The sequence below is a fragment of the Microtus ochrogaster genome, chromosome 6, assembly GCF_000317375.1.
Source record: "Microtus ochrogaster isolate Prairie Vole_2 chromosome 6, MicOch1.0, whole genome shotgun sequence".
Classification (NCBI taxonomy): domain Eukaryota; kingdom Metazoa; phylum Chordata; class Mammalia; order Rodentia; family Cricetidae; genus Microtus; species Microtus ochrogaster.
In genome coordinates, this window is record NC_022013.1 from 81,472,336 (window position 1) to 81,493,993 (window position 21,658).

Genomic DNA, 21,658 nt, shown 5'->3' on the forward strand with positions numbered 1-21,658 from the left:
TAGATAGATAGATAGATAGATAGATAGATAGATAGATAGATAGATAGATAGGTAGGTAGGTAGGTAGGTAGGTAGGTAGGTAGGTAGATAGATAGATTGATTGATAGATAGATATAACATGTATCCTTGTATATATGTTTTGAAACTTTAGGTTTAGTCATGGAGTAAACGCCCCTGGCAGTGGTTTTCGAGGTGAAAGGACTGAAAGGTGCAGGAAGTCTGATTGTAGTTATAATCGCCCTTTAGAGAGGCCTCCTAGCTGTTCAGGCACAAATACATTTCCACACTTTGCTGATTGGAACAGAGTTTTGTTATGTGTAAGCGATTTCAAGCCTATTACTAACTTTGTAAGTTGTTTATTCTCATCTCCTGGCACGTTAGTTACCTACCGTGTTACCTGCTTCTAACCAGCGGTTTTTTGATACTTAGGCTGGCTCCAGCTGCTCACTCAGTGGCTACAGAAGACGAGTGACTGACGGTCTGCAGAGAGGAGCTGTGCTCTGGGGTTGGCATTAAGGTGAATCATGTGACCCTCCCAGCCAAGGTGTCCATCCATGTGGAAGGTAGGAGTGGATCACTTGCCACATTGTAGGGAAACATTTTTATAAACATAAACCATTATAAAAAAAACATGTTACATGTTGTATAATTTCATTTACTTTTGAGAACAACTTTCAAATGTCTTTTATAACTCTTTAAATACAGGGTCCGCTGTGTATCCCTGGCTGGAGTGGAGCTCATTTATATAGACCAGGCTGCCCTTGAACTCACAGAGATCCGGCTGCCTCTACCTCCTGAGTACTGTGATTAAAGGCGTGCGCCACCATCACCTGGCTATTCCTAGCCTCGTAAACAGATCTCTGAGGCAGCATCTATAATCTTAATTTATAGGAAATCAGGGTCTACTTTTTAGTGTTAATGGTGTGATTTTGTGTGTAAGGTTAGGTGTACATCCTTGCTTTGGGCACACAAGTGAAGGGAATACATTCATTGATGACGCTCACTGGGCAGCTTGCATGCCTGTTTGCTTTGTCCTCTCCTCTTGTACAGTTAGTTTGCCCTTGGAGAGACTCAGGGCTCTGGATTTTACCTTAGACTTAAGTGGGCCCTGTCAGGGAAGGACTTCTAAGTCCTTGTCAGTGCATAGTGTGCCTTAAAATGTCTCTTAGGCCGCTTCTTCAGCACTATGACACCCAGCGTGGCTGTTGAGCTGTTTAAAGCTGCAGTGCCATATTTTCACACCCACCTCCACCCCCACCAAACAAAATAAGCTGAGTTGCTTTAAATCTCCGGGTACCTGTTTATCATACTCGAGTGTGTTTAGTGTTGATTAGCAAGTGAGTAATAAGCACTGTGATGTGAGGAGGACGTCAAAGCTGAAATAAATGAGCCTTCTTTGAAATTTGGTAACCTTGTTATTATGAAGGATTGATAAATTTTAGTGTATTTATATATCTGTTTTTGTAGATTATGAAAAATGTCTTAAATTTTACGAAAAATATATTTATTTTGAAACCAGGTTATTCTGTCTTGTTTGGCCGGCCTTGAACTCTTAATTTCCAGTAATTCTTCTTCAGTCTCTAGAGTAGGCGGCTTGTAGCCATGCATGACTATGCCAGCCCAAATTAATTTTCTAAGTCCTAAAACTTACAAACAAAAGAAGATTAAAACAAGACAGTAATTCTCTAATGTTAGCAGAAAGGACAATGTTACTTACATTGTTGGAAACACAGGTTAATAAAAGATCAAAAGCCAGTTTTCTTGGGACTGGAGCAGTGACCCAGCAGTTAAGAGCACTGCTTGTTCTTTAAGAGGACCCAGGTTCAAGTCCCAGCACCTCCACGGCAGCTCACAACTGTCTGTAACTCCAGTTTCATGGGATCAGATTCCTTCTTCTGGCCTCTTCACTGGAGACACCAGGCATGCAAATGGTTCACAGACAAAACGCCCATACACATAAAACAAAAGCTCAAAAAGTCAATTCCTGGAGAGAATGTGCATGTTGCTAGCACATAGAGAAAAGGATTTATGTGCCCAGTGTGCTAACATATGCCTATATGGGCTTTCTACAAGTCTAAGGCTAGCCTGACCTACATGGTGAGACCCTGCCCTCCAAAACAGAACAAAGAAGGACTTGATAATCAAAGAAACATAAGCTTCTCTTAGAAGCAGTTGTTGGCAGTAACAGAATAGTGTAGGTATTGGGAAGACTTGCTGAGGTAAACATTCACGCCCAGGGGGGTATTCTGGGTAGACATTTGAGAAAGCCACAAGTAGGACTCTTGAAGAAACTGTAATAAAGAAGCAAATAGTCACACATAAAGATATCACCACCCAGGTGATTCTTGGATGAGAATTTTTTTTGTAAATATAAAAACCCCAGAAGCCACCTGAAAGTTCAGTCATAGTAGGGGTGTTTGACACCGAATCTGTACAATACAGTTATAAATCTTTTCACTTGCATTGATAAAGGGTAACAATTGAGGGGTTGTGTTGGCAGAAGTAGGGCAAGCGTTGACCACACTCTTAGTGATGTCTTGGAAAGGACGTGTGCAAAGGACTGGGGATATAGATGGAAATCTGTGCTTCAGGCTGGGGGGCATTGCTCCCTGCTTCTCTCCCTGCTGTCCTATATGGTTCAGTTTTTCTTCAGCGTGCAAAGACTTTAGTAATCAGAAAACCAGCGGACTTAATTATTTAAAATCGCCTTTGCAGGGACCTTTCCAGTGCTGGGGAATGGAACTGGACGGGCCTTGGAGAGAGGTTTTTGTTTGTTTTGTTTTTGTTTTGTGGGAAGGCTGTTTATCATAGGGAACAATTTTGGTTTTTTTTAAAGAGAGGATAATGTTTTCCTGTTTAATGGAACTTACTAAGGTGGTTCTGTGGAAAATGTGGCTTTCCTGTGTGCAGAGAGTCCCCTAAAATACAATGTCTGAAAGAGTGTTAGAAAATGTTCTGTCTACAAGAAAACGAGTTTTAATTGGTTTGAGGAAACTTTTAGGTTAGTATTTATCCGTAGGATTTGTCAATATTCCTGATTAAGTAGCATTTCAACTGCTCACGTTAATGGGTTTTTCAATAAAGGTTGACTTCCTGCTTCCCAAGCTAAGCTCTCGGCTTTATGGTGGATTTGTTGACAAAAGTCCATTGGTCTTTACTATAACTTGTGGTTGTAAAGTCATCAACACAGTATTTTCAGTTGTTTTGATTCCTTGAAGGTTTCTACAGGACATTAATGTCCTTGGTTATGGTTTAAAGGAAAACAACTGTCTTCTTAATATTTAGTTCTAGACTTTGGAGAAGACATACATTATATTCTTTCTTTAAAAATCAACACAGTAAGACACATTAGTGAGTGGATACTTCATATGTGTTCACAAGCCTGTCTGTGCCTATGCATCTAACGTGTAGACATATTTACAAAGGGCGCACAAACCTGGGCCAACAAAAAGGGGATGTCTGAAGTGGAGATGGGTATGTACACTGAGCAGTTAACATTTGGAGAAATAGCAGGTATTTCCTTTCCTGTAGGATTGAAGTTTTCATAAGTCTTTAAAAAGTATCCGTGAACATACAAAGAACTGTCTGCTTCCCGTGGGAGGTGGGCATGGACGCCCCTTAGGTTTTGTCACTTTCTCTTTGTGCCTGTTTCCCACAGGCAATATAAGTTGTAAACTAACCAAGAATAAAGGAATTCTCCATCAAAAACTACTCCCACTGTGTGTCAGTGTTCAGGTCCAGTCCCACAGTTTGACTGCCTGGGCTGAGAACGCTGCTGGGCTCCTGGGTCACTGTCAGCTGCACGGCAAGAGGAGCATGCCTTCTCACTGCCTGGGTGGGACCCAGGAATGAAGTCTGTAGAAGTGCGGCAGCAGAGTGGCAGAAGGAGACATGCATGGGCGCCTCTCCTGCCTGCGTTAGATTTCAAAATATCTCTGCCTAAAGGAAGAAGAGGCCTGGGCAATCTGTAGATCACCCTGAAGTGACTGGAGGTTTGCCTTGAACGTGGCAGAGAAGGCTGTGCTCTGTGCTCCCTCTGACCTGCTCCTGTTGAAAGGGCCTATTCAGTGTATTTTGTCCACTTCTCATTTTTCTGCCTCATTTTCCATGGAATTGACAAAATAATGAAAGTATTAAAGCATTTTATAATTGAGTATTATATATTCTGTATCAAAAGTATCCTTAATCTCTGACCCAGTCATTGTAAGCATAAAACTTTACCCTGAGAAAATAACTTAGAACCTCCATCTTCCTAGGTTTACATGTGTAAAAAAAAAATTATTAGAAATTCAGGTTTTTCAAAGTAAGGATCATCTATCTATCCATTTGCTATTGAACAGTGGGTAGGTGTTTAGATTCTCAGATCCTGGGCATTCACGAGATGTAAATGCTCACATCTGTCTGCAGCAGCACCATCGAATCCAAATGTGCATGAGAATTCTCTGAGGTCATTTCTTGAAGCAGATTCAGGGTGAGCGGATCTGAAGCGGGGCCTGAGAATGGCATTCACACTGTGATGAGCCTTTGTGGGCCCAGCGTCCTAGCCCGGCTTCCTGTCTGTGGATCCCGTTCTCCCATTTAGGAGATCCATGGCTGTTACAGCTATCAGTCTCACTTACTGTGCAGATTGTCTCTTGAAATGTTAGCTGATGAAGTCACCGCTAGCAGCAGTGTTGTTAAAATTCCTTCCATGGGGAGACGTAATGTCTGCCCCTCCTCCCAAGATCCCAAGGAAAGTTTCCATCAAAGTTCACTCAGGGGAATCAATGAGTTGCTTGGGCTTCCTTCCAGAGCCTAAGTGAGGGTTACTTACAGGGGCGTGGGCACGCCTCACACAGGCTGCACCTGCGAAGCCTTGCCCATCAGGGAGGAGAGCTTACCTATAGCTGCATAGATAGATGGAGATCCCTCTCCTCTTTTCCAGCCTCTGTATTCTCGAGCCCCTCCTCCAAGGACGGGAGCAGCTGGGTAGGCAGGTGAGAAATCTCCTGCACCTCTGTGCTGGTGGGGTTGCACCTCTGTGCAACCAGAATGATCTTTGCAGGGGGTGCAGCTTAAGTCCCCAAAGTTGGCAATGAGGACAGCCACACAGGACAAGCAGTTAAAATTTTTTAAATTAATACTTAGTACTTGAAGACAACCTGCAACAGTTAATGAATAGAATTAATCAAGAAATATCATAATTTGAAACAGCTGAAGATGTACCTTCTCTCCTTGGCTCCCCGCATTAGTCAAGAGCTTTGTGTGTGTGGGAAAAGCCCTAAACCAAGTACTTAGAGTAACTGACACTAGAACCCAGCCTGTGCTATCACCATACTTCTCTACATGAGGCTTTGTTAAAGCATGGGCCATGTGCTGCTCTCGCTGTATTAACAAAGAAGTAATTAATAATAAAATTATTTAGTGATCATTTTTGAATTACTGGTTAATAATTTAGAATGCTTTAAAATACTTGTACTTCATCAGCCTCTTTAAATATTTTAATTTGTATGTGTATGTGCATACATGCATGCCCTGGAATAGAAAACGTTTGTAGTCTATAATTGGACAGCACAAAAAAAGATGGCTTTCCTTTAAAAATATTTTTCTTGATTCTCTAAAGTCTTGTATGTGTATCCCATGAAATGTAATGATACCTGCTCCCATTTCACTCCTCCAGTTACCCCGGTCTGCCCCCAACTTCATGTTTTCTTCCTTTTTATAATCCACCCATGACTTTCTTTTGAAATAAGATATTGAGAGCAGATGTTATAGTCCTGCCACTTTGACTAAATACAAATCTCAGGATGTTCCCACGGTGCCTGATTCTTAGATGTTTTATGATCACCATTGTAGTTTAGCCAGAACCAGGGGCAGGCACACTCATCTTCTAGGGATATGGCTGTGAGTCTACGTGCATTATCCCCATGCAGCCTGCATGGCAGTCCAGGCTGCTTCTGCCTCACGTGTTCTAGGCCCACAACCAAGTCTACTGTGTGCTGCCTCCTTAGCATTGTCTCTCCCTCTTCTTATCCACCTTTACCCCCCGAAGCAGCGTATTTGAAACCTTTTGGTCTACAGAACCTCTTAGAGCAGTGGTTCTCAACTTTCCTAATGCTGTAACCCTTTAGTACAATTTTGTCATGGGGAACCCCAGTTATAATTTTTTTTGCTGCTACTTCATAACTGTAATTTTGCTACTGTTATGAATTATAATATAAATATCTGATATGTGACCCCAAAGGGATCACAACCCAAAGGGTTGAGAACCAGTGCCTTAGATTCTTAAAAATTTAGGATCTCAAACCGTTTTTGAGTTAAAACTACCAGCTGTTCCTCAGCAGAAATTAAGACAACTCTTGCAGAGCCTATTCACTGATTTGTTATAAAATATATTGCATGTCAGTGTAAGTAACATTTCATGAGAAATAACTAGTTTCTAATTATTCTCCATTGTTGTGAGGCATTCTAATGTGTAACTTAATGGGCAGCACCGGGGCTTCCTGTCTGCTCCAATATCCTGTTGAAATACCATGCAGCATCTGAGCCCTGGGAAATCTCTGGATGCTCCGGAAAGAAGGAGGGTAAGGGGTTTGTTATGACTTTATATTGTTATGAGAGCCCTTTTGCAGTGCAGCTCCCGCAGAAAGGCCCCTGGGGCACATAGCATTTTTCTTAATCTTATGCTGAGAAAGAAAGAGGTGCTTCTGCCTGGCTGTAGCCTCAGAAGGGTGTTCTTCTCAGGGAGAGTTGCCCAGCGTCTGATTTGGGGCATGACACCATGTCTCCTTTGTTTGCCCTGATTATGCCTTAGGTGGGAGTCTCCAGCTGATGTAGCACTTAGGTTTCCTTTAAGGTGCCTGCATTTTGTCCTGCTAAGTCTACTGAAGGCCTTTTGTTTTGTTTCTGTTTTCAATTTAGTGAAAAATGATAAACTAATGGGATGGAATCTGCTCAGTGTTTGTTTCTTATAAATTGTTCAAATCTATTGTTCCTTTCTGTTAGTAAACATGATAGCAAAATAAATGAACAGTTAGCTGATAGTATTAATAACAGATATGAACTGATTATTTAAAGTTGAAAGCTTATGCTTTTATTGTGATACCCAGACCTTTGGTTGAATTTTTTTTTTCAAAATGTCTACGGTACTGTTTTCTTCTAGCAAAGGAATTTCTAATTTGTAATATAGAATTATATATATATATATATATATATATATATATATATATTGTTTTATAGTATAGTATCTTACAAAGAACCAGTCTGATGTTCAGTAGATCGTACTACAAGACCCTTTCTGGTACTGCAATAGAATACCGGAGGTAGAGTACCGTTGCCTCGTACTTGATGCTGGCACATTATAGTACAGTGGGATCGTGTGTTGTAGGAGGCCTATTTACTTGGTTGCAGCCAGAAAGCAAAAAGAGAGGAGGGCCCCAGGGTTTCATTCTCCCCTTCGTTATGATTTGTATCTGAAATGACCCATGGGTTCTTGTTTTAAAAACTTGTTCCCAGAAGCTGGCTATATCTGGGGAGGAGGGATCTAGATGGCAAAACTAGTTCATTGGGAAAGGCTTTTGAAGGTATTCCAAGCTCTTTCTGTTTCCTGCTGCACTGGGAATGATTCTGCCATCATGAACATCACAAATGCTGTCGTGCCTTTGCCACCATGATGCACAAGAACCTGAACCAAGAGCCAAAATAGGCCTTTTTCTCCTAGATTGCTCCTGTTAGGTATTTTGGTCATGGCAGCACAAAAGCAAACAATGCATTCTTCAAGGCTCAGCCTGGTGACCTAAAGGTTCTATCACCTATGGTAACACAGATTGCTAACCTAGCCATTGACACTCCACCCTTGGAGGACACATGAACAAGTTTGAAAATACTTCATAGTGCAAATGTGTGGGCTTAAATTGCTGCCTTTTGTCTTAGGGTCACTACTGATTGCTGAAACATCATGACCAAAAGCATCTTGGGGAGGGGAAGGGTTTATTTCACTCACAGTCCATATAACAGTTGATTATCCATGCAGCAAGGGCAGAAACTCAAGCAGGGCAGGGACCTAGAGGCAGGAGCTGATGCAGAGGCCAGGGAGGGGTACTGTTTACTAGTTTGCTCTTCATGGCTTGCTCAGCCTGCCTTCTTATAGAACCTAGGACCGCCAGCTCAGGGATGGCACCGCCCACAGTGGCCTCCCCCATCAGTCACTAAGTAAGAAAATGCCTTAAGCTGGATCGTATGGAGGGATTTTCTCAATTGAGGCTCCCTCCTTTCAAATTACTCTAACTTATGTCAAATTGACATTAAACTATTAGGACATCTTTGTACAACGTACAATTCTTTGCCCCTCTGCCACAGGGAGAGGACACGAGGGAGAGGCCCATTCAGTAACCTCCCGGACTTAGACAGGCCTCTGACACATCTGAACCCTTGGTTTTTTCTCATGCTAATGACAGAGAACTTAATTCTGGGATGCAGGAAGGGTGAGTCCTTAGAGAATTGCAAGGATAGAGTGGTAACATGTTTATTAGATGAGAGCTTCATCTATTGTGTCTGTTAGCTTGTATTCATGTGCTGTAGATGCAGGAATTCATGTCTCATGATGTTTTGATTAAACATCTACTAGATGCTTTTAGAGTATGATGGAAAAACTAGCTTTTCCTTCATTAAATATTCCAACCTGCCAATTTGTGGTGGTTTGAATCAGAGTGGCCCCCAGAGGCTCATGCTTTCACATGCTTAGTCAACAGGGAGTGGCACTATTTGAAAGGATTAGAAGGGTTAGGAAGTGTGACCTTGTTGGAGTTAGTGTGTCATTGAGGGTGGACTTTGAGGTCTCAAAAGCCCATGCCAAACCCAGAATCTCTGTCTTGGTCTGTGGCCCAGGCATGGCCACTGCTCCAGTGCCATGTGTGCTACCATCTCCCCACCGTGATTATAATTGGCCAACCCTCTGAAATTGTAAGCAAGTTCTCAATTAAATGCTTTCTTTTATAAGACTTGCTCAAGATCATGGTCTCGTCACAGCAATAGAATAGTGATAGGACACAGTCCAGTGGAGGAGGAAATTTTCATGTACTTGGATGACTGAACTGTTGTTAGAGACTGTCTTATACTGTATTTTCTTTGAAAAAGAAAATCCAAGGCTGTCTTTTCTTGATGTAAACAACTTAAGGGAAGAGAGATTTACTTGGCTGGGGTTTCATGTGACTCTTGCTTCTGGACCTGTGATGAGGTAGAATATGGCAGTACACCATGGTGGAGGAAGAGTGTTCACCTGTAAACAGCAGGCAGAGACACCAGGCTTACCTGTGAGGACACATTTCCAGTGACTTATACCCTCCAGTCAGCTTTACCTCCTAACAGCCCACCCACTGTGAACTAATCAGTGTGTTCTCATGATCCAGTCATTTTCACTAGTGAGTGCCACCCACTAGCACTTCAACACAGACACCCTTTGGGGCAGCCCTAACAGTCTCGAGTGCACTGTCAGATAGAGTGCCACGGACTGTGAGGAGGCAAGGTCTTCCTGGTGAATAACACTGCCATTGCTTTTTAAAGGGGATGAACGCAGTATGGAGGGCAAGTGAGTACAGACTGGAGCTAGCTCCCACAGACTAGCCCTGCCAATCCCAAAGGCATAGGCAGCCTTAGTGTACTTCATGGCAGAGCTGTTGTGAGGCCATCTTCTTGTGTTTCCCTTGAAGAACCTTTCCTTCCGGTGGGCCAGGTCTCTGACCTACAAAGCCTTGAAAGAAAATTCCTTTACTGAGAGGGAGTTGGGAGTTGCTGCAAGTGAATTGAAGCCTCATGTTTACTTAAACAGCTTCAAGGGAGATCTTTGCAGTTGGTCTCCTTTGCTTAGAAGTAAAGGGTTCCTTGTTTCAAATGATTCCTTATGGAATTTACAGTTCGGTGTGATGTGTCTCAGAATTCTTTTGGACTCTGGCGTATTTAACTGCAGATGTTTTGAGGGATGGTCAGTTTGCTGATAAATGGCACAACTTTACAACTTGAAATATGTCTTGAAACTTTTTTTTTTAAGCTAGGTAGAAAGGGAAAAATGCTCACAGAAACTGAAGGTTCGGTTTCAGGAATACCAAGGTAGCATTTCTTTTCTGGCGTCAGATTGATGGGGAGATGGGAACTGAAAGCTGGTATGTGTTACCCTCTTACACCCTAAAATGCTGCTTGTTAAGACAGGCACATTTCTGAAATAGTTGCTTGAGGACCTGAAGTTCAGGCCCTTCTTTTCCTGCCTGCTTATCATCTTCCAGTCGTAACTAGAATGTCTACATTGTTCAGTTGATTTGATTTAAAACACAACTTGTCGGCGCCTTCTGTTTTAATAAATAGTTTGGCTTAATGGCTTCCTGAACTAAGTAATCCAAATGTTGCATTGTTACTGTTTCTAATATTCTTGAGCTTAAAATGTGGATGCCATTGAGAATGGCGATCATTTTTCATAACTTGGCAGGTTGGAACAGGGTTTGGGTTATAACCCTGTTAGAGATGTGACCCTGCTGAGTGAGTGTCGTGTGATTCGCTCACATCAAACCCAGGTTCAGGTGCCTGCAAGGCCCTGAAACATTGTTGAACTTTCTGCAGTTCAGAGTTTGGCGCAGAACTGCAGAATGAACCTGTCTATAAGTTGTATAGAAACTACTTAGAACCAAGCTGGCGTTTCAAACCAAGTTTATGTTTTTCTACTGAAGACCATTTAGCTTTTTAGGATTTCTTGCAATAGTCTAACATGACTCTGCTTGAGTTTTCCTCAATTTACTTTTAAGTGGTGGGTGCCTGATGGAGAGAGGCTAGTAAATTTTAATTTTAGATATGCTGGGCAGTCATAAAATCATAGCATCACGTGTTAACATTGGACTATGCACTTATTACATGGATGTGAACAAGGAAGAACAAATCCCTGTGTGTGTGTGTGTGTGTGTGTGTGTGTGTGTGTGTGTGTGTGTGTGTTTGGTGCTGTATATTAAACTCTACTTATATGTTGTTCCATATGTTGAACAAACTAAGGAGAAGGAAAGGAACTCTTAAAGTAAAATTTTCTTTACTATTTGCATTGGGTTTAAAAAGTAAAAGTATATACTTTAAGTAAATTTATTCTTGAGCAAGAATGCTCAAGACTGGGTAGTATAAAATGATAGGGACTTGGAGCAATCGCTCAGTTACAACCTCTTAAGTAGTAGTCATGTCAGTTTGGGGTGTGTGTGTGTTTTCTACTTCAAAGAGTTGTAAGAAATTAATTATTAGTGTTTGCATATGTATTTTAATCTTGAAAATAAAGTAAATGTGTTTTACTTGTGAAATTCCCCCTCCCTTTTTTTGAGATTTCAGTCCCATTTATCACTCAAGTGGCAAGTTTCCTATTTCTCACTATGGGAGTTTGGGAAAGGGTATTGGGATCCTTTTGTGGTCAAGAAAATTTAAGAATGAAAGAAAAGGCCCTCAATATCTTAGCAAGCTCGTGTTAAATAAATTAGTGTTTAATCCTCTGAAAGCCAGCTGCTTGGCGTCTAGCGCCTGTAGATGGGCTGTCTTTGAACTGATTGGTGGTGAACCTAAACTGTTTGCCCCAGCAAGTGCTTTCGGCAGTTCTGAAGACTGTTTGAAAAGAGGCTTTCAGAGCCTGCCCCCAAAAGCTGGGCACAAATGACAGTCCTGGGGTTATGCTCTGTAGAGAAGGAAGCACTGGATAAGTACTTAAGAACTAAAGTAATTTCAGATAGCGTATTAGTCAGGGTTCTCTAGAGGAACAGAGCATACAGAATGAATCTATCTTCTCCTCTGTCTTCATATTTAGTTATTTAGATTTATTAGAATGGCTTACAGGTTGTGCTCCAGCTAAGTCTAAAAATGGCTGTCTACCAATGGAAGGTCCAAGAAGCCAGTAGTTGTTCCGTCCACGAGGCTGGGTGTCTCAGCTGGTCTTCAGTACATACCAGAATCCCTAAGAAGTCGGCTGAAATGCCAGGGAAGGAATGGACTTGTCAGTGAGAGTGAGGGCAAGCAGGTTAGAGCAAAAGCTTCTTTCTTCCATGCCCTTTATACAGGCTGCCAGCAGAAGGTGTGGTCCAGATTAAAGGTGGATCTTCCCACCTCAAAGATCTGGATTAGAAGTGGGTCTTCCCACTTCAAATGATTTAATTAAGGAAAATATCCCTCTCAGGTGTGCCCAGCTGCTTGGGTTTTCATTAATTCTAGATGTAGTCAAGTTGATAAGCAAGAATAACATCACAGCTAGGAATTAGACCTTCAAAGACAGCAACACAGGGGAGAGCTGTTAGACCCTAGCTTGGTCTACTTTATGGTCAGTAGAGGAGATCAAAATGAGTACAATTCATCACAGGTAAACATAGCTGCCCTAAGGAGACAGTAAAGCTGCCGTGGCTGCACAGTTAATTGTGGGAGTAACAAGGCGAGAATGTGGGAAAAGGGGACAGTTTGTGCCGAGCGGAGCTGTGTCTACGTCTTTGCTGGCTCCTGTAACAGGTGCGGCAAATTGAGAAGCTTGAACCACAGGGATTTATGGTTTGTCAGTGTGCAGGCTGAAAATCTAAGGTCACAGTGCCAGTGCAGCTGGTCCTTCTGAAGGCTGAGGGGCCGTTGGTTCCGTTCTGTCTGCTGGGCATTTGTTGCAGTTTTTAGTATTACTTGGTGGAGGGACACGTCACCCTGATCTCCACCGTCTGTTCCCAGTGTGTTCTCCCTGTGTACTTCCTGTGTCAGGTTCCCTCTTTTAGAAGGACATTGGTCCTTTGGCTTAGGGGCATTCTGCTCTAGAGTGAATCCACCCAAATCAGTGACATCCACAACTTCTCTTCCCAGATGAGGTCCCATTCTGAAGTGGTGGTTTTTATTCCAGTGTGATCTGATAGGATGCGAGAAATTGTTTCTTGGGCTGTTTGAACTTTGATATGTTTAATATGTTCCTAGGGAAAATAAATATGTTTTTAGAAAATACATTGTGAAGACGTTTTTCAGAAACTGCGCTTAGCTGCTGTCTCATGCGCAGGGTGGTGAGTAGAAGATGAGGTCGTGGCTTTGTCGAGACATCTGAACTACGCAGGATCAAGGGTAGGGTCTTGCTTGTTTTTGCTGTTTTAAAAAGAGAAAAACAAGGACACATTTGAAAGCTAATGTGTAGTCTGGTAGAGGACTTGGGGATATAGTGGGGATGGATGGGGACTCGGTGACGAAGTGATCTTAAGTAGGTGAGAGCAGATAGGTCTAGGGCACACATAGCCTGAGAGACGAGGACGGGTGGGGGAGGGACTCAGCAGACAAAGTACCTGTACAGCACTTGCTCTGAAAGTATGTGGATCTGCGGCCAGATCCCCAGAAACCACTTAAAAGCCAGGTAGATATGGAGCCGCCTATACTCCCACCACCAGGGGGGGCAGACTGGCTGTGAGATCAGGTTTAACCAGAGGTCTTGCCTCAGAAAAGGGTGGAGCAGTTGAGGGAACTCACCAGATGTCAACTTGGGGCCTCCACATTCATGTATGTTCACACACCTGTACACATGCGCTCAGATTCATGCATGCTCAGATTCATGCATGTGCATGCTCTAAAGACACAGAAATACAGAGATGAGAGAAAGGAGGGCAGCGGGGGCTATAGAACGCTAACCAGATGCTGGTGGTACGTGGTGGGTGATCTCTTCCGAGGGTGGGACTAGTGTGGCTGTGAAGTAGTCAGCTGTGAGGGCGGAGAGAGGAGAATGAGGGGTTCGGGGAACCGGGGAGAGGTGTGAAATAGTTAACTGACTGGAAAAGAGTAAGTCCTCACAAAAGACACCTGTGGTCCTGCACTTAGGAGGCAGAGGCATAGGTGGTAGCTTTGAGATGAACTCGAAGCATCGAAGACTGCCCCTGCTACACGGAAACACCAAGTCTGAAGGTTGAGGCTGACAGCAGTTGGGATGGAGGGCAGCAGGCAATGAGATAATGTTTTCACAGCACTGAACAAGGTACTACGAAAGTGAGAGAGCTTAGGGGCCTTCCGAGACTAAGACTGTACATCTCTCAGTTATTTACCCAGAGTTATAAACCCATGTATTCCAACCGGAAGGCACTTGAATCAGATGGAGGACATGAGTTAAAAGAATCCTTGTTAACAAAAATAGGTATTTTCGTATGTCCAGTTAGGTATTTCACAGTAAAAATGTAAGTATATTACATAAGTATATATACTAAAATATTGGTGAACTTGGGTTGTATATTTTCTATAACAAAGGCTTTAGTAGTGTTCTTCCCTTACAGTGGATGGACAATGAAGCTGCAAGCTGATTTTCAGATGTTCCTTTTGTTTGAGCCCCATTTGTCGCCACTGGTTAGAAACGTCAGATATCATATGACCTTAGTCTACACTATGAAAAATTAATGGTTCCACGTGTTTGAGAATGGCTTCCAAATATACCAAAGATTAACACTACACATTTCTGATATAGCGGCTGCCAGGCTAAGGAAAAGATTATTCCTGTTTGTTTAAAGACCTAATATGGCACTGCCACAGTAAGAGACCGAGAATTTGTGCTTAGACTGACTTTAGTTCTCCCTGTCTGCAGTGTGTATGTGGCAGCAGCATTCAGGTCCTACTAAACACCCCCCCCCCCCGAGTTGTGCCCCTAGAGTTCAAACCCTTTTAGGAAAAGTGGTCTGCTTTACACGGCTCCATCGGGAAGGACGGAGCTCCCAGGTGTTGGGCAGCAGCTAGAAGTAAGACCACTAAGGAAGGGAAGGTGTTTGAGTACTTGTCAATGTGAGGTTTAAACCTTCCTTGTATTTTCAAAACTAAAAAGTAAAGTCCGCGTTTGATGTCTGAATGACTTGGTAGATAGAAAACTGGTTTGCACAAGATTCCCAAGCTCTGATTTAAGTGACCATCCAGCATGGGAAGTCATTCCCAAAGTCCTTGTTTTGCAGTTCACCAAGGATGCTGCTTGCATATTAGTACTATTGGCTTTGCCAGTTCTTTTGAATGCACTAGCATTCAGTGTTAAAAGTATCTCAAAACTCCTTTCTGAGATGGTTCCTTAGAATGTGATACTTAGTAAAAATCCAGAACTAGAAATGCAATACATCTTTATCCTGCACTTTCTCAGGGACCCTGTCTTCACCAAGGAAGTGGTTTCTCTTTATTTAATTATAGTATTGGAATATTTTACTTATTTCAACTGTATGTTGTCCCTAGAAAAGCAAGATTTTCATGCTGTTAACTGTGCTTACTGGTGAATGCAAATCAGATAATTTTAGACTGATGCTATTGACTTTTGATGGAGATTTTATTACTTCTGTATCTAAAATAAAAAGCTATCATACTCCATTTTAAAACAAGTTAGAACATAAAAACAAATAAAAATAGGATGGATCATGAGATGATAAATGTTCTGTCAGGTTGACATTTTATTTTACAAATAGCTAAATAATTTAAAAGCTTTTTCTTTACTTTGAGTTCTAAATCATAGTAGTCTGAAGAGCACATTAGTAATGGTGGGAGTAGAAACCTGCACCTGTGGTAGAGGAGTGTGTCATAGGAAATCTGTTTACGCAGCTGTGTGCTGATGTCAGTGACACAGGACAGAGTCATGGAACGAGCCTCATTTCCAAACAGTCATCAGCCCTGCCTTGGAAATAGCTAATTAAAGAATAACTTCAGAGGCTGCCTGCCTGTCCTCAACATCACTAGCCGGCCTCTACCGGAATGTGTAAGTTTGCTCATAAGTGTATGTTGGCCAGTTTCTGAGAAAATTTAGACTTTTTGCTAAGATTGCTTCATATTTGTGATTTATGCCTTCATTGCATCTATTACCTGCTGTGTTAGCACCAAACTGAGCATCCATCAAACTTTATTGCAGTTACATGAGCGCTTTTGGTGTGCTTTACTGGAGTTACAGAATTGAATTAATTTGGTCTGTGTGAAAGCTTCTTTTATCATTAATAAATTTCATTTAATCCATGGGGCTATTAGTTTTAGAAATATTGTATGACTTCATTCATGCTGCTACTAGAATATTAATAAATATTTAAAGCTAAGCATTAGTAAAAATACAGATTTAGAATTTATTTCCAGGACTTTCAGAATTTAGAGAGTATCCTACTTGAAAAAGTGAATAAAATGTTACCATTGTCCATGCGTGGTGTCACCTCGCTTCTCTTCTTACCTGAGTTAACAGGCTGTGGGTTTTGACTCTTAGACACTTGTGTGTGTCTTGCACTTACTCAGCTCCACAGACCCCAGGACACAAGGGTCGCTGCCTGCCCACAGATGCCTTCTTCCCTTTGTTCTTAGAGGCAGTAAGGAACAACTTGTAACCACCAGCAATTGCTTTCTAAAACCTCCAGCATCTGATGGAGCAGATCTGCGCAGTGTAATGGTGGCGTCCTTGTTAGACCCTTACCTCGTGAGCACTCTATGCATACTGCATTTGAAAAGGGCCCCACAGAGAAGTAGATTCACTACATGTCCATTTCTACCCTGGGAAAAGTCTCTTCAGTATGGTTGTTGGTTGGGGTGGGGTGCCTCTTTATTTTTCTTGTTTAAACAGTTTAATTTCCAAGAATCACCATGTGTTTGCAGCTAAGATTAATTTGGGTTTAATTTTGTCTTTTTACAGCACTTAGCACAGAAGTGTTACCAACTGAGCCATCTCCCCAGTCACAAAAGCTGCACTTCTGTGCAATTAGTATCTGCTATAAAGTCTACTAAAATATGCAGCTTAAGGAGAGCCCAGAGCTCACCAGTTATGCCGGCTGGCCAGCAGGCCCCAGGGATCCTCCTGTCTCTGCCTGTCCAGGGCGGGGTGGGTGTGTGCCCACATCCTCATGCCGTGAGGCAAGCACTCTACTGACTGAACTCTTCCCCACTCCTGAAGTCCATTATTGTGTGTAGCTGATACATGCTATAACGATGCATAAAAATTTGCAGTTTAAGGAGACAGGAAATGCCACTTACCCTGATTTGATCCTTATAAATTAATGCATGTATCACATCATACTTTATAAATATGTATAACTATGCCAATTAAAAATTAATGAGAAACTAAGAGAGCCTTCAAGTAGTAGAATCAACATGATTGTCAAGAGCAAAGAGCTGTGAAGTCAAAATCTTCCTTTTTAAGTGTAATTATTCTTCTGTCTTATTAGACAACAGAAGAAAAAAAAGGAAATCACAATATATTCTTACGGTTCAGTAAAATTTTGTTGAACTTATATGATTATTTGAGGTTCCCCGCAGACACCCGTGGTAGGTAGGTGCACTGCAGTGATAGGGACGTGGGCTCTGGTCTGGCGTGGCCATGTGGAAGCACCGCTGTCTGTGCAGTGCTGTGGTCTGAGGCCTGGAGGCAGTGTGCAAGGCGGCCTGCCTGCCTGCCCTGTACAGCAGGGAGGATGGAACAGAAAGGACCTGCTCTTGAGGTGGCTTTGATTGTGCTCCAAAGTCTTGAAAAGCAGTGACTGGAAGTGTTAGGCAAGTACGTGAGGAGTGACCTCACAGACTTCTGGTACTGGGTAGTTAGCTATACTCTTTAAATGCTTTCCTACAAAATGGTTAGAAGTGAAATATAAAATTAAGATATTAATGAAGCTGTTAATGAGTTAAGATCTATTTTCATTGGTGGCTAGATAATATCAAGTATTAGCTTAAATGTGTCAACAGAGGGTGGAGAGGGTTCTGTCCGACCACATTCTGGGGATGTGACCATCCTGTGAGAGCGTCTTGGAAAGGAAGTTGGTTCCTAGTGTTTGGGCTGCTTTTCCTGTGAAGTTGTCTTCCACTTTCCCTTTGCTCTCTTGTAACACTTTTCTTTTACAGAAAAGTCACCAGTTATTAGTGTCAAACATTCAGTGAAGGTAAATAAAGAACAAAAGAGGTGACTGAGGATATAGTCAGCAGGAGAGAATTTGCCAACACCCACAAAGCCCTGTGTCAACCCCTAGCATGGGGGAGGGGAGGAAGGCGTCCTCACTACTTGTACTTCACGCTTCTTGTTTGGTACAGCACAAATCCACATGGGGTTATTTGTTTACTCCAGACTTTGTACGTGAGAGTGAGAGTGCGTTTCCAAGTACACACTCAACAAGTAGGATGGGTATGGTCTGTGTGCATAACCTTTGTACACACTGAGCAAATGGAATGGGTGTGGTCTGTGCATAACCTGTGCGTTTCTCACCTACAGGTGAGCCAGAGGCAGGCACTGAACCGCTCTCCCCCACTTAGAGTTATTTATTAGCAGGGTCAAGATATAAGTTCTCAGAAGTTATTTTTGAGTACTAAAATCTTTCACTAGTTAGAGCTGTGCAATGCTCAGTTGAACATTTCAACTTCCAGAATCCAGAAATGAACATATATTACTATATGCAGATGTAATTGCCTTCAAAACCTGTACCAAAGGGACGTTAATTTTATACTTTGAAGTTAAGATCAGAAAAAAAACCATTCCTGTGAGCTGTGCACATTATTATTAGTGGATCCTTTCCTTTCTCTAAACAGTTCAAAGGTCTGTGTTCTCAGAAACAGGTAGACAGAATGGACCCTGGAACCTTACCTGTTTCCTCGTCTCATTAGTACTCTCTCAGAATGGGCATAGGCAGGCAGACTAGATGGCTCAGTGACTAAAGGCGCTGTCACCGAGCCTTATGACCTGAATTCAGTCCCCAAGTCCCACATGGTGGAAGGAGAGAACAGATTTCTGTAAGTTGTGCTCTGACCCCTCCAACATGCATGCCTTGGTATGCACATACACATAATAATAAACAAAAGTGTTTAACTAGAAAGAGGAAAAGGCACAGTCACCTATCCCTGTAAGAACAGACACTTCAGATCTAGAAATGTAATGGGGAGCACAAGAAGACTCAGGCTTTCAGTGTCAAGAGTCCCAGAGTCATTAAGAGCAGAGTAACAAAGACCGAGTTTTCATCCACTCCTGGTGTTTCAAATCTGAGTTCAGCTCCAGTTGTCCTCAGTGCCACCTTCAGTACTTTTTCTCAGTTGTCCACAAAGTCCCATCTGTTTAAGGCCATGTCCTTAGTTTGATGTCAACAAGAAGTAGTGAGCCTTAAGGTGTGGGCCCTAATGGGAGGTCTGCAGTTCATTCCCAGTTCCCAGGAGGGGATCTGGGCCCTTTCTTTTCTCCCACTCCCTGGCCATGAGGTGAGTAGTTTCGTGCCTAATCACAGGCCCAACAGCAATGGGACCGTCAACCCTGTATTAAAACCTTCAAACCATGGCCAGATAAGTCTTTCTCTTTGTGATTTTAGTCTCTGCTTGGCTTCTCAGATATTTGTTATAATGACAGGAAGCTAACTGAGTTGATTAAATCATTGCAGGTATTATTAAAATGACAAAAGCTAGCATTGAGAAAAGCATTTGCTTCCAATACTTACAATTCTCTAAAAAACATTGAAATATCTGTGGGGGATGAGTGCATGTATGTATGCGCATGTGTTTTTACATTTGCCTATGTGTGTGTGCATGCATTTGTGTATTTGCCTGTGTGTATCTATATGTGTATATGTCTGTCCTTGTACATGTGTGAGTGTGTATGTATGTGTGTGTGCATATGTGGTTTGCATCTGCCTTTGTACATGTTCCAGAGTGTATGTGTGCGTGCATCTGCCTTTGTACATGTTCCAGAGTGTATGTGTGCGTGCATACGTGATGAGTATCTGCCTTTGTACATGTACCAAAGTGTTTGTGTGCGCACATGACGTGCTTCTGCCCTTATATTTGTGCCAGAGTGTGTATAGGTCTGAGAAACCTTCAGAAGTTGCTTCTCTCCTTCTTTCTTGAGTTTCAGAAATCCAAGTTGGGTCATCAGACTTGCTAAATGATCTTGCTGACCTCCAAAGTTAAATTCTTTGATGAAATTAGAAGGTGTGTTTTAATTTTGTATAAGAATAAGAATTGTTTTTAGAAGTTTGTGGCAACTATCTTTCTCTGTATAAAGGTTCTGAGCTTGATTCTTGGTGCTGGCTTGATTCCTTGCAAAGCCAGTAGGGTGTGGATAGGAATTTCAAGGCATCACCCTTGGCAGAGCAAGGAACATTGTCTAATGTCCCGCAGGGATGGGAGAGGGAGTGCATAATGGTCCTTCACTGAGGTTGGGGACTGTTCTGACTGTGATCCTAAAGAAATCTCCAGAACATTGACTAGAATTCTTATGACTCAGCAAAACAAAGAATTTGCAAGTTTAATTTTTGAGGCTCCTAAGAGCTCTTCTTCCATTCTCTTATGTAAGGTACTGGCAATGACAGGCCTTTGCAAAGTCTGGATATTGACCAATATTCCTAATATTGTAGTATGAATTTCTCTTTTCAGTGTATTGCTGTTTTGTTTTAAGGCAAAGATCATCCTGGCAGTACTCTGTTCCTAACTTAACTTGGAATTCCAGTGCAATGCCCTACCTAGGAAATAAAACCCTTTCTTACTTTCGGTAATTCTATAAGGACTGATGAGATGGTTTTGCTAATACAGGTGGCAAGCCCAGTGGCCTGAGTTTGGTCTCCAGGACCCCATAGTTGAAGGAGAGAACTGATTCTCACACGTTGTTTACACTGCATACATGTCATGATAGTATTCACACGCACACAAGTACACATACATTTGTTTAAAAATAATAATGTAAGATCTTTTTTGGCATTTCTTTACCAATTCAGTGCTGAAGCACGATTAATAAAAACTCAGAGAGAAATTGGGGTTCAACCTGAAGATCCGAAAAGCAAAGCAGCCAGCCACTGGCTCTTACCTTGACCTAAATCCAAAATGGCAATCCTGCCTCCAGGAATCTCAGGGTGAGATTGTGTCTGAGAGCTGTCTCCTCCTGTTTTATAATCTTCTCTAGAGCTGGGATTAAAAGCATACTCCACTGAGATTAAAGGCATGCAACACCCAGTTTCTATGGCAACTAGTGTGGCTACTGGGATTAAAGGTATATGTTACCACTGCTTGGCTGTAAGGCTGACCAGTAGGGCTGTTTTACTTTCTTCATCCCCAGGCAAGCTTTATTAAAATACAACTGAAATGCCACTACACAGCACCTAAACCAGTGCTTTGCTCCCTTCACGTCAGGCCATTTTCATGATAAGACTAGGTTGCAAGTTTTGTAACTAAAGAGTTTAAGCACATGAAACATTTTCCTTCCATACTTGTATCAGAAAAGCACTGCAAATCTAGGTTATGTGAGTAGGACCTGGACTATATTAACGAGGAACCCTGTTTTCTCTCCTGAAGTGGCTCAGATGACTTCTGTAGGCTTTATCTGGCCCCAGTCTTTGGGAAGCCCAGCAGATTAGGCTGTGTCACAGCCACAAGTCACAACACTGGCGCTGGAGCGGTTACTACTGAGTCGTAACGTGAAACATTGCGACTGACAGACTAGAAGAGTCTACCACTGTGGACGGCTTCTGAGACCTTCAGCACCGAGGCCTAAAGGGACTGCGTCACGTGACTGGGACTAGTACTGCCTCCCTGCACTATGGAAGAGACATTGAGATGGTTTTAATTTCGGTGTTGTTTTGAGATTATTTTAAAAATGGGGTGGGGTCTCACTTTCTTACACAAACTAGTTTTGAATTCCTAGACTTGAATGATCCTATTTATTGCCTCATCTTCATCAGTAGCTGGGTTGCTAGGAAATTATCAGGCCCAACTTCTTCTTGGT

General features: G+C 42.3%; 1 protein-coding gene across 7 annotated transcripts in view; it reads left to right on the forward strand.

Moving 5' to 3' along the window:
• Window positions 1–21,658, forward strand: part of Disp1 (dispatched RND transporter family member 1) — a 154,536-nt gene that overhangs the window by 57,290 nt on the left and 75,588 nt on the right. For 6 of the 7 annotated variants that reach the window (XM_026779841.1, XM_005348926.2, XM_013346992.2 and 3 more), the window contains one exon: window positions 430–563. The exons of the other annotated variant lie outside the window; for it this stretch is intronic. The gene's annotated coding sequence lies outside the window, so the exon portion shown is untranslated. The remainder of the gene's footprint in view (window positions 1–429; window positions 564–21,658) is intronic. 7 annotated transcript variants of the gene reach the window in all.